At 40.8% G+C, this 16,460-nt stretch overlaps 1 long non-coding RNA gene across 6 annotated transcripts; it reads right to left on the minus strand.

The window, feature by feature from the left end:
- LOC103162281 lies at positions 1–8,307 on the minus strand. Of its 6 annotated transcripts, none has more exons than XR_004772029.1 (7): positions 8,138–8,307; positions 7,666–7,816; positions 6,414–6,612; positions 5,932–5,977; positions 4,974–5,048; positions 2,186–2,268; positions 1–1,225 (listed from the first exon to the last, which is right to left on the minus strand). It is a non-coding gene; the product is annotated as an uncharacterized LOC103162281 (long non-coding RNA). The 6 variants fall into 6 exon arrangements; XR_003481304.2 differs by having other exon boundaries at positions 8,111–8,307; XR_004772028.1 differs by having other exon boundaries at positions 6,414–6,737; positions 8,111–8,307.
- Positions 8,308–16,460: the final 8,153 nt, after the last annotated feature.

Raw genomic sequence — 16,460 nt, forward strand, 5'->3', positions numbered from 1 at the left:
TCAAAATACAGAGAAGAATCTTTATTATGCTTGGGGAAAATCAACAGGATTTCAAGTATAGTTGCTAATAATAGGACAAAGAGTAGTGTAAGTTTATAATTAAAGATAAATAATTAAAATTCCTTTGATATCTATAGGTTACCCAGCACCATTTAAAGCCCTTTTAAAGTTATGTATTTTTATATATGAAGTATACATAACACATACTTATGTATAGTTTATACATAAGTACATAAGCTATACATTGTGCTTAGTTGTCATCGTATTACTATGTAGTCCGTGTCAACCCTTAGAGTTTGGAAATGTCCTGTTACAGTTTCCATCCATATGAACTGGAATATTTCCTTCTTCAACAGTGGAGCAGTTCCTTGCCATGCTAATGGCTTCTTCCATCTTCCTGTGGATATTGTATATGGGTACTCTAGATCTCCATGCAGCTGTCTTGATTTATGATGGAGTGTATTGATAGGGTTGCTCATTGCCAGTGTCCACAAATCATGCCATTGCTGAAAGGTTGAGCACTTTTGATATAATCCAGAACTTTATATTGTCTCCAAAACAAATGAGGCTGGCTTTCCCTGTCTTTCAGAGCCATCACATCCCTGGACAACTTGGTTCCTAATTGTGTGCCACCATTTAAGAATGTGCTCAGTATGGGGCTGAAGAAATATCTCAGAGGTTAAAGAGCACTGCTCTTCCAGAGAACCTGGGTTCAAATCCCAGCACCCATATGGCAGCTCATGACTGTCTATAACTCCAAGGTCTGTCACCCCCACATGGACATACATGCAGGCAAAACACTGACACACATAAAACAATAAAAATAAATAAATTATTTTTTAAAACAGACTGTGATCAGTGTCTATTTGTCTCCTGGTGATTATCTGGAAAAGGGACTTTCTTCTGAGTAGCCCTGTTGACGCCTCTCTTGTGGTAGAGATGTCAATGATATTCTTGGAGCACAATCTTATAAGAAGATAAACAGGATTTCAATGATCACACTGCACATCTTTCCAGATTTTTAGTTTTCTGATGGAGGACCCAATCATTATCAATTGATGTGACCCTGTTCAGCTCTGTTTGAGTGGCAGAATGGCGTTATTCTTAGACCCTTAGCTTACAATGCCATCTGTGGTTCAGTTTCCTTTCCGGAGATACTTCTTTTCATCCTCAAGTTTTTTTTTATTTCCTGCTGGAATCCCTCCTCTAGTAGTCCAGCTTGTTCCTAAAAAGTGGCAAGAGGAAACAATGAGTTGTTGTACTGAGTAGATTCCTGTGTCCTTTGAAGTTTCTGTAACAATTGATTTTTATTATTTAATTAAAAAATTTCTCTACTCTTAATTTTTATACATCTTTAACATGTTTTTATTCATGTGTAAAATTTAATATGCAAAGAATTTTTTCTTTTTTGATTTTTTTTTACTTTTTACACATTTTTCTTATATCTCTTTATTCTTTTTTTAATTAGAAACAAGCTTCTTTTACATGTCAATCCCAGTTCCCTCTCCTTCCCCTCCTCCCCTGCCTCCTACCCCCTATCCCAAAACCTTTCTGCTCCCGAGGGAGGGTGAAGCCTTCATGGGGGGATCTTCAGAGTCTGTGATATCATTTGGAGCAGGGCCTAGTCCCTCCCCCATGTGTCTAGGCTGAGAGAGTATCCCTCTGTGTAGAGTGGACTCCTAAAGTCCATTTGTGTACTATTAGTACTATTATCGGCTGAAGCGGAAAAAGAGCTACAATGGGTAGAAAACAGAATATTGGATGCGCATGTAGATCGGATAAACCTTGATCTAGACTGCATTCTGGTCATCTTGCCATCCAGAGAATACCCTTCTGGGATTCTGATGCAGAGGGAAGACACTATATTGGAATGGATATTCCTGCCACATAAGCAGAACAAAAAGTTAAAGACGTATATAGAAAAGATTTCTGATTTGATTTTAAAGGGCAAATTAAGACTTCGTCAGTTGACTGGGAAAGACCCAGCAGAGATTATAGTACCTTTAACTAATGATGAAATTTCCTCCCTATGAAAGGATAATGAATATTGGCAAATAGCTCTCACTGACTTTTTGGGAACAATTAGTAACAACTATCCCAAAACCGACAGAATTAAATTCATAAAAAAGACGGTTTGGATTCTTCCACGCATTGTAAGACAAACTCCCATTTCTGGAGTTCTTACCTTCTACACTGATGCTAACAAAACAGGTAAGGCTGGTTATAAAGCAGGTGAGGTAAGTAAAGTAGTTCAAAGTCCATATACATCTGTACAGAAAGCAGAATTATATGCAATTCTTATGGTGCTCATGGATTTTACAGAACCTCTTAATATAGTTACTGATTCCCAATATGCAGAAAGAGTTGTCTTACACATAGAGACTGCAGAATTTGTCCCTGATAACACTGAACTAACCTCGTTGTTCTTGCAGTTACAGGAAACAATCAGAAACAGAAGTAACCCACTGTACATTACGCATATCAGATCCCATACGGGTCTGCCAGGCCCACTGGCACAAGGCAATGATGAGATCGATCGTTTATTGATTGGCACTGTGCTAGAAGCCTCGGAATTTCATAAAAAGCATCATGTAAATAGCAGGGGTTTAAAGAAGGGCTTCTCCATCACTTGGCAACAAGCCAAGGAGATAGTGAGAAACTGTCCTACTTGTTCCTTTTATAACCAAACTCCACTGCCAGCAGGATGTAATCCTAAAGGCCTTCGGAGGAATGAGATCTGGCAAATGGATGTTTTTCACTTTACAGAATTTGGAAATTTGAAATATGTGCATCATACCATTGACACATTCTCAGGTTTCCAATGGGCTACTGCTCTCAACTCTGAAAAGGCTGATTCCGTTATTACACACCTACTGGAGATGATGGCAGTTATGGGCATACCGGCGCAGATAAAAACTGACAATGCTCCAGCATATGTCTCCACAAAAATGGAACAGTTTTTCAAATATTATAACATTAAGCATGTCACAGGTATACCACACAACCCTACAGGACAAACAGTCGTCTAAAGATCTAACAGGACACTTAAGGAGATGCTCCATAGGCAAGCTGGTAAGTCGAAACCCCCCAAACATAGATTACATAATGCCTTATTAACGCTAAACTTTCTTAATGCCAATGACACTGGGCAGACAGCTGCGGAAAGACACTGGACTACGGAAAAAACAGCTGAACTGAACCAACCAGTGTATTACAAAGATGTGCTGACCTCGGTATGGAAACCTGGACATGTGTTACGTTGGGGTAGGGGTTTTGCATTTATCTCCACAGGAGAAGAAAATCTTTGGATACCATCAAAATTGATCAAGATTCGAGTTGAGGGAGACAACCCCCTCGACAAGGATGACTGACAGGTATTTTCTGAGGAACTGCCCTCTATAAGTCAAAGGACATTACATGTGTGGATACTCAAGGAAAAAACGTAGCTATAACCATCGAACAAAAGGAACGTGCTATACGGTAAAAATTTACAGCTGTCTCTCGAATAACTCTATGTCTATTCATTTCCTAGTCCCTATTCAACTAAATCGAGACTGGATTTAGAGCTGGGTTTGGCTTTCCTACTCTAAAATCCAAGCATGTTATTTAACAACATTTAAAAGTTTCTGTGTTATATCAAGAAGCCAATTGCTATAATACAGAATAAATAAAGAATAAGAGGACTATCTTTGTTTTTCTTGGCTTTTCTTTTACACCCTCTCATAATCGTTGTTAGTCAAGGTTCATCAAGGTACCTTTCCCGGTACACATACATAAACAAGCGAACATTTCTCTGATGACACTTATGTTTGAGTCCCATACAGCCATCAAGACCCAGCCTGACAGCATTCCCTACATGCTCCGGAAAAGGAATTGGACTACACCTTCCCGACTACACTGGATTCAACTCACTCCGTTTCGACTGACACTCCAACCAAAACCTTGAGTAACGACTTCAATCAAGTTGAGGATTTCAACGTAGATCTTCAATCAAACAAATCTCATCTAACATGGACTAGACATAACTCATTAAAGACTTTCCCGATACTGACATTTTTTTCCCACAGGGCCCCCACATGACCATCTTCGTCCCATTTCAGCAGGAAGTAACCTAGAAGATGCTACGCCCCCGTTCCCCATTATTGTGTATTAGGGTAGTGTAAGCCTAGTTAAGAATAACCTTCTTATTGTTTAGAGTTGGGATTGGAAGAAGGTGTTCAAGTCAGACACTTTTTCCACATGACTTTAAGACTTAGCTAGAATAGACATAGGATGTATCATAGCAGATTATTGTATATTCTTGTATTCCACCCTTATGATTGTTAGTTTTGGATATTTTACACTATTAAGTTTTAATCCTCTCTTAGACTAAAAGGGGAATTGTAGGGAGTCACCCTAGCCCCGCCCAATAGTCCTGGGACAGGTACCAGGTGGACCTGGGGACTCGCCCATAAGGGCGGGGTGAAGGAAAGCCGGGATGACGTGAAGGGGGCTTCTTAAAGGACTGCACGTGGGGACCGCGCTCTCTCTTTGTTCTGGCTGCGCTGGCTGGGTTCTTAACCTAGCTCTGGCCTGTGTTTCACCCGGCTGTGCTTGGAAATAAAGAGACCTTAATCCAATAATAATGGAAGAATATTTGAACACCTGTGGCCATCACATCCATGTGCATACATGAGCAAGCACAAATATACAAAGGAACTCACACAGAAAAAGAGAGAAAGAGTGGTGATTGGAGAAGTCTGGTGTGAGCTTCCTCTACTTGGTAGCAGGGTGACAGGTGATAGGAAAGAGAATCAGAGTCCCAGAATGAAGATACGAATTTCCTCATCTATCTCCCTACTGAACACATATTAAGAGCAGAGTACCAGAAAGAGGAGGGACAGACTCTTACATACTTGTGAGAGTTTAATCATTCCTCTCACCCTAAAACCCTCTTAGGAATAAACTCATAGTAGGTAAAGTGGAAAAACTACCTTTGTGGATCCCTGTAGAATTGTGTCAGTCACATTCTCCTTGGACTGCAAAAACTTGAGCAGAGCATCTTCAGCCTTCAAGTCCAGAGAACATGAAGTTAGAAGCAGGAATGACTGAATGATGCAGGACTATTTCATTTCCCCTATTTCCTCTAGTGACACCTCTTGGTGCTAAGAGTCCTGATCACAGAAACAGGAACACAGTCCAGGCTGGACCCCACTCAACAATATCTGTTATTGGAGGCCTGTGTTAGAAAACAAAGGCTGTCCTTTTAGACTAGGGCTCTAACTTTGGAGTTAATGGTGTTAAGGTCATAGATGGGGAGAATTTGATGATGATAATATAAGCCCTCATGGGGAACAAAGAGATCAGAGGAAATGAGAAAGGTAGAAAAAAATGTGTCTGGGGAAGAGTGATGGACAGATGGACATAGGATAATATTATCACACTTAGTTTTCTTTTAAAGTCAATTTGAAGGCCAAATTGATAAATTACAAGTTTTGTTTAAAGAGCTATCATTGGGTCCTTTGCAACAACACAAAGAATCCAGCTGAAACAGCAGGTGACAGTTATGGTTAATATGATTGTTCAGTGTGAACTCAATTGTTAAGGGAGTGCACTGTCTTTATGGCTACCCAGGACATATCCAGCATGATAACGTTCACGTATGTGATGTTGAAGGCACATATGCCTGAATGCAAACCATAAGACACTCTGGCAATGATACTTGTGACCACTCTATCATCTAAAGGAGGTCAGCAGCTTCCCAGAAGACACACTTAACTTTGCTTATCTGAGCTCCCTTCCTGGGTTCCTCATAGTACTTTTTTTTTTCAACTCCAGTTTCTTCTGGATAAAAAGACGGTGTCCTCCTGGTTTAGAATAAATGCCCTGCTTTACTTCTTTTAGGGGACTGAAAATATTCTGAAGTAAAGCTGAGCAGTGATCTGAGGATACCTGTAGATTCTTCTTATAGAATTCTTGCTTTGTTTCCAACATTGTCCTTGATGTAAAAATGAAAGGAAAATGTTAGGAATAAAAGAAGCCTGAGTTTAGAATTTCTTGGCACATTTCTCAAAACAAAGCAAACACAAAACCAAAATGGACAAAGGAAAACTTATAATAACTGACTATAAAAACCTGTGTCTCTCTGATATCAGCTTTTTAATGACGTCAACTTTGCTCCTTGGCAGTGAAGTTCAGAACAGAGTAATCTGCTTTTTCACACTGGAACAACCAACTTCTCTTTACTACATTTCCCAGAATTCTCTTTGAACCCTAGTCCCACCTATCTTGCTTGCCTATTGGCCAGCAGTGCTTTATTTATCAACCAATAAGACAAACATTTACATAGAAGGAGTTCCACCATCAGATGTGGAAGCGTTGGGAGGTAGGACCTGACTGGTTGAGGGTGGGCCTTTGAAGGTTGTAATACTGACCTTGCTCTTGGCCCTCTGCTCTTTGCTTCTGGGTTGTCATGAACAGGCCAAAGTTCCTTCCACTACACACATAGCCATAGATTCCTGTTTCACCTTCATAATGGACTGATATCCCTTGAACTTTGAGCCAATTAAATCCTTCCTCTTATTGTTGCTGTCAATCATTCGATCAGTGATGAAATGAATACAACCTAGAAAACTGAAAGCTTGGATTCAGATGGGAGTCTCTGTAATTATCTTCATGTCAGCATCATTCAGAGTCCTCACCTGTCTTGTCTACAGGTGAGTGGATAAGGTGATGTTAGACATACTTTATCACTGAACCTGAAAATGAAGAAAAATTTGACATGCATTCTCACAGTGACGAATCTTGAAGCTGTCAAGTAAGATGAAAGAACCAGTCACAAAACCCCATAGTTTTCGTGAGTCTACTTATTCACGTGACACTCCTGGGACAGCCATAGATACAGCATGTAGAATAGTGGTATTACATGACTGTTTTATCAATACCATAAAATTTATTAACATATAAATTAAATTTATTTATTACTTCCTTTCTACTTCTAGGAAAGGAACAAGTTGTGCTTTTAGAAAGGAAACTATGGGTTAGATGTGGTGATGCAGTCCTGTAATCAGCACTTGGGAGGCCAAAGCAAGAAGTTCATGAGTTCAGGGTCATCCTGGACTACATGCTGAGCTGAAGGTCTGCATGTGCTATATAGCATGAACTTGTGTAGGGAGACTCTAGTCCCACCCTAGATACCCGGACAGGTGTGCCGGAACATGCCCGTGAGGGCGGGGTAAGGGGAAGTCTTAGGCTGACATAGAAAGGCTTCTTAAGGGGTCTGCAGAGAGATTTTCCTAGGTTATCTTTAGCTGCCCCCATAGCCCTTTATTGCCCACCATTGTGCTTGACTTACTTACCCTCCTTGTGACTTCTAATTCAAAACATTTTTGGAATGTACAAAGAGTCCCATTGGCTCACTACTCCAAAGGTAGACTATAATCAGACAGCATCAGAAAGCTTGTAGTCCCCATTTTGACGTATCTTCCTGCCCCACATTGTCACCAATGCATTTCAAGAGTACCTTGATCTATGACTTTCTTTATTCTGTTGCTACAGAAATTTCAAGAAACTTGACATGTTGGAACACGGTGTGTGTTGTTAGCTGAGCTTGTGGTCCTGGGCCATCAATCAGTCATAGTCAGCTCTAGAATAGACCATATGTCTTATTCACTTTGTGTTTCTCACCTCAACACAGCATTTTCTCTCTTTGTCCTTCACCAAGGTGGTGGCTCTTCACCATGCATCACTTTCTGTGTCCCCTCTCGAAAATCAGCCACAGTCAGCCCTTTCAGTAGTAGCTCTGCTCCATCCTGACCATAGTCATTTAACTGTGTCCCTGTCACCAGAAAAGAGGTCAACACTGAGAAAGACAATCCCAATGCATATCCTGCCCTGTTTCAGCCACATGTCTCCTGGTTCCTAACTCAAATCGAGTTTGTTGGTGGCCCTGAGAGACTGGCTACCCCGATAATACCACCCAGGAGTTCATCTGCTATTGTGACCCTGCCCCTGCCCAGGAGCTGCCTTTTTTAGTCACAGTAGTTCTAAAGAAAATGAATTAACTCTGGAAATTCCATCTCATTCTTGCCCAGGCTGATGGACCCATGTTTCTGGTCAGAATTCCCCAGACCTAGCAAGATCAAGTGCCTCTTCTTACTGCTCTTGCTCTTCAGCACAGGTGGATGGGCTTTGCGTTTATTTTTTAATTTTCATTTCCTCCTGCAATCCTGTGAGGCTTTCTGGATTTCCCCAAGTGAGCAAATGTTGAAAATTCCTGTAACCTTTGATGAGGGTGAAGTACTGAGAAACTGAAACTATCTGGTCACTGCAGGGAATCAACAATCGTGTCAAAGTTCAGTGAGCTGTGTTAGGGGAGGGTTTGCCAGGACTTCCCAACCAGAATCTTCAATATTTGTTTACAGAGATCTTGAGCTTGTATGTTATTTAAAATCTTGCCAGAAGAGGGAGCCCAAGCCTGACATTATGGGCAAGGCTAGGAACCAGCACAGAGACTGGATCACCCAGGGATCTGAGATATAATCAAACATGACTGGGGGAAAAAAAAAAAAAGGGAAACAAACAAAAAACAACCAACCAAAAAACCCCAAAGCATTTCCTTGTGATATGGAACAATTTTTAGTTTTTGGGTTGCTTGGGAAAGTAAAGAAAGGAGGAAGTGTATATATAATCTTTATAGCCTCATTTCTTAAAATTACAGGCAAACAACGGAAATGAATATTTTCTCAGAGGTGTAGTAAGTGATGGGAAAGCGTGTCTTCCAACCTGCTGACACCCAGCACCTGGTTCATAGTGCAGTCAGGTGATGGGGGCTTTTTTCACACAGGAGTCCCAGTTCAATGCTGATGTATTTTCTGTGACCACATGTTTTTTTCTTGTTATTTTATTTTATTTTATTGCAGTTTTTATTTAAATTAGAAACAAGATTGTTTTTACATGACAATCCCAGTTCCCTCTCCCTCTCTTTCTCCCCTACCCACCTCCCCACAAAAACCCTACCTGTCACATACCCTTTCTGCTCCCCCTGTATGGTGAGGCCTTCCATAGGGGGGTCATCAGAGTCTATGGTATCCTTTAGGATAGGGCCTAGGCCCACCCCCGTGTGTCTTGGCTCAGGGAGTATTCCTTTATGTGGAATGGGCTCCCAAAGTCCACACCTATGCTAGGGATAAGGACTGAACTAGGAGGTCCCGTAGATTTCCGAGGTTTCTTCACTGAAATCCATGTTCCTGGGGTCTGGATCAGTCCCATACTGGTATCCCAGCTATCAGTCTGGGGAGCAAGAGTTCCCCGATGTTCAGGTCAACTGTTTCTGTGGGTTTCATCAGCCTGGTCTGGACCCTTTGGCTCTTTGCTCGTCCTTCTCTGCATCTGGATTCCTGTTCAGCTCAGTGATTAGTTGTGGGTGTCTGCTTCTACTTCCACCAGCTGCTGCATGAGGGCTATCAGGTGGTATATAAGTCAGTCATCAATCTCATTATCTGGGGAGGGCATTTTAGGTAGCCTCTCCTCTGTTGCTTAGATTTTTAGCTGGTGTCATCTTTGTAGATCTCCAGACATTTCCCTAGTGCCTGATTTCTCTGTAAACCTGAAATGTCTCCCTCTATTATGGTATCTCCATTCTTGTTATCTTCTATTCTTCCCCTGACTCAACCTTTCTGCTCCCTCATGTCCTCCGCACCCTTCCTCTTCTCCCCTTCTCATTCTCCTAGCTCCCTCCCGGCTCTTCCAATGCTCCCAATTTTCTCAGGAGATCTTGACCCTTTCCCTTCTCCATGGGACCAAGTATGTCTCTCTTAGGGTCCTCCTTGTTTACTAGCTTCTCTGGCAGTGTGGATTGTAGGCTTGTGACCACATATGTTAATGTCATAGCAGACATTGCCTTGTGAGTTCATAGAAATAAAGGCAGAGGAAGACTTTACCAGGCATCAAGTTATAACATCGAAGGAATCTTGATGAAAGCACTGTTGACTCCCAAGCTGTGTCCTGAGCCACCTTACTGTGCTGCCTGTCTGTGTACTGAGTGAATAGCTATGACAACCTCATGGATAGATGGATTTCCTATAGATTCTTCTGTTACTTGCTGAAGTCAGCCCTTTTTTACTACCTTGACATGATGGCATGTGTCATGTTGTAGTGTAACTAACCTATTTTCAGCAGTCAGTGGAATACTCTTGGATTTTTAGCTTCCAGTGCTGGCACCCAAATGAATCTTTTTTTTTCTGTATAAAATATCCATCCTCAAGATATTTTTCATTTTTTTCTAACAACACCAAACTGTAAGGGCAACAAGCATAGTCCTGCCTCAATCACTGAGGCTAGTCCCAATGGTGGTATGAAAATGTTCAAGAATATTTCTCTAGGATGCTCCTCCTTTCTTAATTGCTTCTCAAAGAAGAGTGAACACACTAAAGCCCCTTGACAGTGCCGAGGTCCCTGATGCCCCAACACTCAGCTTAACTTTTCTGTGAACACAGTCCCCTCTGGCCCAGTGAATCATCGCCACACAATGCCTCTCCCCAGTAATGTCTGTCCTTCCTCCATCATCTTCAACTGTTATTCATGGGGTCCTCAGACAGTGTTACTCTAGTGTCCCCAATGGCTTCTGTGAGCCAGTCTCTCAGTGAATGTTTTCTGTGGTATTGCCTCAGCCTATGCAGGCTTATTCTTAAGAATGAATGGGTGGTTATGTTTCTCTCCTCCCCCCACACTCAAACTGGTCCCAACAACCACCCTATCCCACTGACCATCCTGTCACACTCATCATCCTGTCCCATCCACCACCTTGTCCCACAAGTCAGTGAGGATCTTGTTTTCTTTTTGGTTATGTGTCTTCATTTCACACAGTTCAGATGCAGACTATTTCTTAATTATAGTTTCATGCTGAGCCATTATAAACATGCCTGGTATACACGACAAATTTTCCCTTTCTCTCTATATTAATGATCAGAACTGAGAGCTGTCTTCCCTGATGATTTTTATTGGCCCTCCTCATTCTCACTATTCAGTTCTTTCTATGGGTCCCACAGTTTTGAATCCCAAGAAGGGCTCTTCATCACCGACATAACTTGTTTGTATTTATTTCCTTTACATTCAGTCAGATGTAAGATGTGTCAAGCCAGAGTCCCAACTCATCCTCCTTTCTCTTCTACTTTTCCTGACAAATCGGGGGCAAATGAAGCAGATAGCATTGATCTCTTCCTCCTTCTAAGATCTCCATTAATTTGTCAAGTTCATTTTATGAAAACAGCTAAAGCTTTGCGTTGTATGGCATACAGCTTACAACAAAGACCACACAGATACTACTACCAAAACTTGCTTACAAACCCATGTCTTGTGTGTAACTCTCAGCAGTTATAATATATTTAGTCTATCTACTATGAGGGGCATCCTACACTCATGGGATGAACTCTATTCAAAGAAGCATGCCGCTCCACAGCAGATAGAGGAAGAGACTGTACTAGAATTTCCCTCAAGGTCATTCTGACTCTCAGGATGATTTGTTCAGTGATCATCCTGATGAGACAATAGCATGTCTCATCCTTTTGGGGTCTGCTTCATCTTGACTTAAGGTAGAGATGTTCAAACTGTACTTAGTCTTCTAATGTTAAAGTCATAAGACCTAAGGGTCTAAGGCTTGACTATTGTAGGATGCTTGATCTTGGTTGTGGATGTCTTATCTAAATACCAAGAAACTTTCTCTGAGGTGTAGATACTCCTGAGCCTCAGGGCCAGATCATGAGAAATTTAGTCTGAGGTGTGCTTACCAAATGTTTGAAGAATTAAGGAAGAAGTTCTGTTTCTTCCTTGTATCTTGATAAAGAAGTCTTTTGCCATGTTCTCCTTTTTGATTGGGGTATTTAAGAATGTTGAAGAATAAATTTGGAAGGTCCAGTATTCTCTGAATTGCTCCCCAACTCTATCCTGTATCTGTCCCTCTTTCTTAGCTTCTTTATCTGTAGCCATGTGGGCTGATGTTCACTTTCTTGATTGTAATCCTGTGAGGTGTCCTCGGGAAACCACCCTATAAAGGCAGTAACTTCCAAACCCAAACAATCTATATGTGATTTTTGTGTTATATGACAGGCACACTCCATCTTCATAGGAGTTATCTTGAAAGTGTTGGGTGTCTGTCTTTAAGATTTTATTTCCTCATGTGTATGTGACTTTCGATTACCTGTGTGCATGTTTCTGCAGAAGTGAGAAGAGATGTGGGATCCCCTAGAGCTGGAGTTACCAACAGTTGTGAGCTGCTATGCGTGGTTGCTGAGATAAAGACTCTGGACTTTGTAAGAAGAGAAAGCCATGCTCTTAGCCACCAAACTATTCCTCAGGCCCCTAATGTGTTCTATTAAGTTTATCAGACCTTGGTGTCCACACAGCTGCCCCTTCTGGGATTTCAGAACACAGTAAGGTGAGCTTTGTTCAGTTGGATTCTGTATAGGTTCAAATTGGGTTTCTGTATGACTATGTTTTACCAACACCATCAGAAACTTTCTTCCCTTGCATACATGTCCCTTCCCCCTTCTCTGAATTTGAAGTCTACAGAGTCTCCAAACAATGGATAAGGAAAACCTCAGGCTTCTTCCAATTCTTCAGTAAGAAAGGATTTGCTAGTGTATTCAGGACAAACCAGATTCCTTTTTATTTCAGGCAGGAGTGAAAGCAGACAGGCTAGGTTTTTTTTTTTTTTTTTTTTTTTTCTTTTTGAAACCACCTGGATGTGAAGAACCCAGAGACTTTCCTTCTTGAATGGGTTGGTATGCTGTTTGTGCAGTTTGTTGTACATCAGGCTGCTGGAAGTTTTTTCCATGTCCTGAGATTATGAATATCATGTGCAGAATGTTTTTATGTTGAAATGCAGATTATAAAATGAGCTCTGTAGTAAGGTCTACTGTGCAGCAACAGGGTTCACAGCGCTCACACAGAGCAAAGGCAGAACTTTCAGATTGGGAAAACACTGGATAAAGTGCATGTGTTTACTGAGCCTAAGTACTGTGTACACAGCACTGTGGGGGAGGCACTGGGAAGCATGAAGACTCATGAGACCCAGTCACTGTCCTAACAGGGTTACTGAAGTGGGTAAACTGGACTCCTCAGAGCATGGAAGAATAGAGGAAACTAAGGACCCCAGAAACTAGAACAACCCATGATTGCCAAGGAGAGCATTATGAACTTAACAATGAAGAATTTCTTTAATGGTTTATATGTGAATTAGATTCTTATCATTAAAGCATGATTTTGCAGTTTTCTTACTCATAATTATTTCCTGATATGTTTTCTATTATTTTAATAAATGATGGTATCAGTTACATACATTTTAAAAGAGATAATTCTCACTATGACTAGCCTAAACTGATAGATCTCTGCCTTGGCACCTCAAGTGTTGTGACTTTCAGTGTGTGAGACCACACCAGCTCCTATACCTGTATTAGAGATATCAGGGTGTCTTTCAGAGCTCTGCCTTGACCCTGTGATCAATATAGTATTCTGAGTCAATATTAGGATCATTTTGTGAAGTTTCAGAAGAAACTTGTATTTAACATAGTGTGTATATACACATTGATTTGTAAATATCATTTTTCGCTGATTCCTCTCATTCTGAAGCTTGAATTATCTTCCACTTATTTTAACTCATTTTACGTCTCACATTACTATTTGGCACATTTCTTCATTTCCATTCTAAAAGGTTTCTAAAAAGTTGCATTTGCTGGTTGTTTTGTTGCAGCAATCAGGGAAATCACAAATGTGGTAGGTTTCGTGTTGTGTGCTTTCATTGAGAAATTAGTTGATTTAGCTGAACTGCCAATGTTATTCACATGGAGTTGTCGGAATTCTTATTTTAAAATGCTCTTTGTTGATCACAGTTGTTTTTATAATTTTCATTGCATATATTTATTATACATGTTGCTGTGTCACAGAAGGATATTTTCATATAAGCCTGTCTTGTATGTTTAGCATATCCCTGTGCCTTTTCCTCCTCTTCATGCCTTCCCGTTCCACTAGTCCTCTTAGTTTCCCTAAACAGTTACATTCTGATTTTTATGTGATATATACATATATAATTATATATATCTGTATGCAGTCTAGGAGTTATATATTAAAGAAAACATACAGTTGTTTTTTTCTGAGACTGATTTAACTTCCTTAACGTGATTTTCACTGGTAGCATTCACTTCCAGCAAACAGCATGACTGTTCTCAAGTATGTCCCACCTGATGTTTGAGACAGGTCTCTCAGAGATCCCAGAGCCTATCTGTTGGCTAGGCTGGCTAGTAGTAAACCCCAGGGATCCTCTTGTCTACCCCTGCCCTAACCTCAGTGCTAGGCTTATAGGAGTGCACCACCATGTCTGGTTTGTTATGTGGGTGCTGGGATCTGAATGTAGGTCGTTGTGTTTGCACAGAAAGCTCTTTACTCACTGAGTCATGCCCTTCACTCCAAAGTTCTCCATCCCTTTAAAAGATGTTAACCATTTATTGTTGTAGGAATTCTGTCATCTGCCCATTAGCCAGTTGTAAACATCGGCTTGGCCCCAAGGGTGGAACTTTTATTAGAGGGTACATGACTCGAATACCTGAATAAAAGACCAGGGCAGAGCAAAAGGTGCTCTCTTGGGTGTTGGCAAGCTGGAAGCGAACCATGGGAGCAGTCGCTGTAACAGAGAAGGTTAATGGGGGATGGGCTATGGTCCAGCTCTGTCTGTTCCTGAATCAGAAAAAATCCATTGGGAAATGGCACCTGAGCTATTGCAGCTGCAAACTTTCTCCTGTGGGAAGGAGAGGTATAAAAGAGTTAAAAAAGCTTTTGATAACCTTTGTGGGAATGTCTCCAGTGCCTCTGGTACAGACATGGCTTAAGTTTGCTCTCTTCTACACACTTCTAAGGCTTGTAAATTACACATTACATTCCTGTTAGAATCAATTCTGACTTCTAGTTTCTAATAACATTTGCATAACACATATAGCAAGGTCACAGACATTAACAATTTCATCATGAACATACATTAGGGTGAGTTACAATACAATCAAAGGACAGTAAATTGTTCTCATCATCTGTGGGGTGTGAACAATTTCCCAATTCTAAACCTTTTTCTTTTTCCCCTGTCTGGAGCTCAAATGCCTTTTGAAACTTTCTATTTCTTGCTTAAAGCCCAAAGTTCTGTTGTCTGTAAAGTTCTGAAATCAGGTTTGTATTATCATAGTCTTTGAATGTTAACTGAAAAGTCTTTTGTCTATGTGCAGTTTAAGCATTGTGAAGGGGCTTCTGCCACTCATTCTGGTTTATACCAGTGTCCAATTTTTCTAGATGGGTCCTTTTTCCCCAATGGGAAAAACTGGCAAAAAAGTTCTATGTCTCTGGTTGTGGCAAAAAAGCAAGCTGTTTGTTGTCTGGTTCGTAGTCAGTTCTGGGATGATCACTCATGGATTCAGAGAGGTGGATGTAGTCCATCTGTAGGGTATCTGGGGCTCTGCAAAGCATCACAAAATTGGAACTGGGTGTCTGTCTCCTTTCCTCCTCCAGCTGTAGATTGGGTGTCCTCAAGGATCAGGAACACGGGTTTAGTGTTTCACTCCAGCTGGTTCAGATGGTCTCCCAAAGCCTCAGGTCCTACCCCTCTCTGCTCCATGAATCTCACTAATCACTCCAGCAGCCAGCATGCCTCATTCTCCACCTATGAGAAAACACAGACATGCCCTTGACCCCAGATAATTATGGGGTCTCATCCCTGCCATTATCTGGTACATGGTTCTCTCCATTTGACTTGAGCGAAATTTGCTCGAGTTGGGTCATGCCAGAATCTGTCTGTAGCAGATTGCTCACTGGCATCTATATTTAAAGTTTAAAATGCATCATGTGGTGACTGGCGGCACAGCTCCCGCATTTTTAATTCTTAAAAGCAGTGTTTTTAAGATGTATGAGCGTGTTCCATAATTCCTTGTCCTGGAGGATCACAAGAAATCTGTCTTTTGATCATTTTCCCAAAGAGTACAAAGTAACTGAAATGACTTAAAATATCCATATCTATCGTCTGTCTTTATTATTTCTGGGACTCCCATGTTAGCAAAAACATCTTAAACAGTTCCTTATACTATCAAGAAACCTGGATACTTGTCAACTGCCATGTGTATGTATTTTAATTTGTTGTAGATGATTAGGAAGTGGAACTTTATAGAGTTTATTCCTAAATTAGCCACAGGTAAACATTATGGTTATATTTTACTGTTTGGCTATTTTGACTAGCAGTCTCTGTATTTAAGCCAAATTGCTTTCTTAGATTTTTGATATTTTAATGATGAAAGTTATGAGACTGTAGAGCTCTCTCTATTTAAGGCAAATCAACCAATTTTGTTAATTAATCTGTTGACTTGTTTCATTTGGCCAGTAATCAGGGAAAGGCCTTATTTAATAGGTTCCCAGTGTGACCTATGAACCATTGCAATTCTCTTAGGTGAATAACA

Source organism: Cricetulus griseus, assembly GCF_003668045.3.
Source record: "Cricetulus griseus strain 17A/GY chromosome 1 unlocalized genomic scaffold, alternate assembly CriGri-PICRH-1.0 chr1_0, whole genome shotgun sequence".
NCBI classification, from domain to species: domain Eukaryota; kingdom Metazoa; phylum Chordata; class Mammalia; order Rodentia; family Cricetidae; genus Cricetulus; species Cricetulus griseus.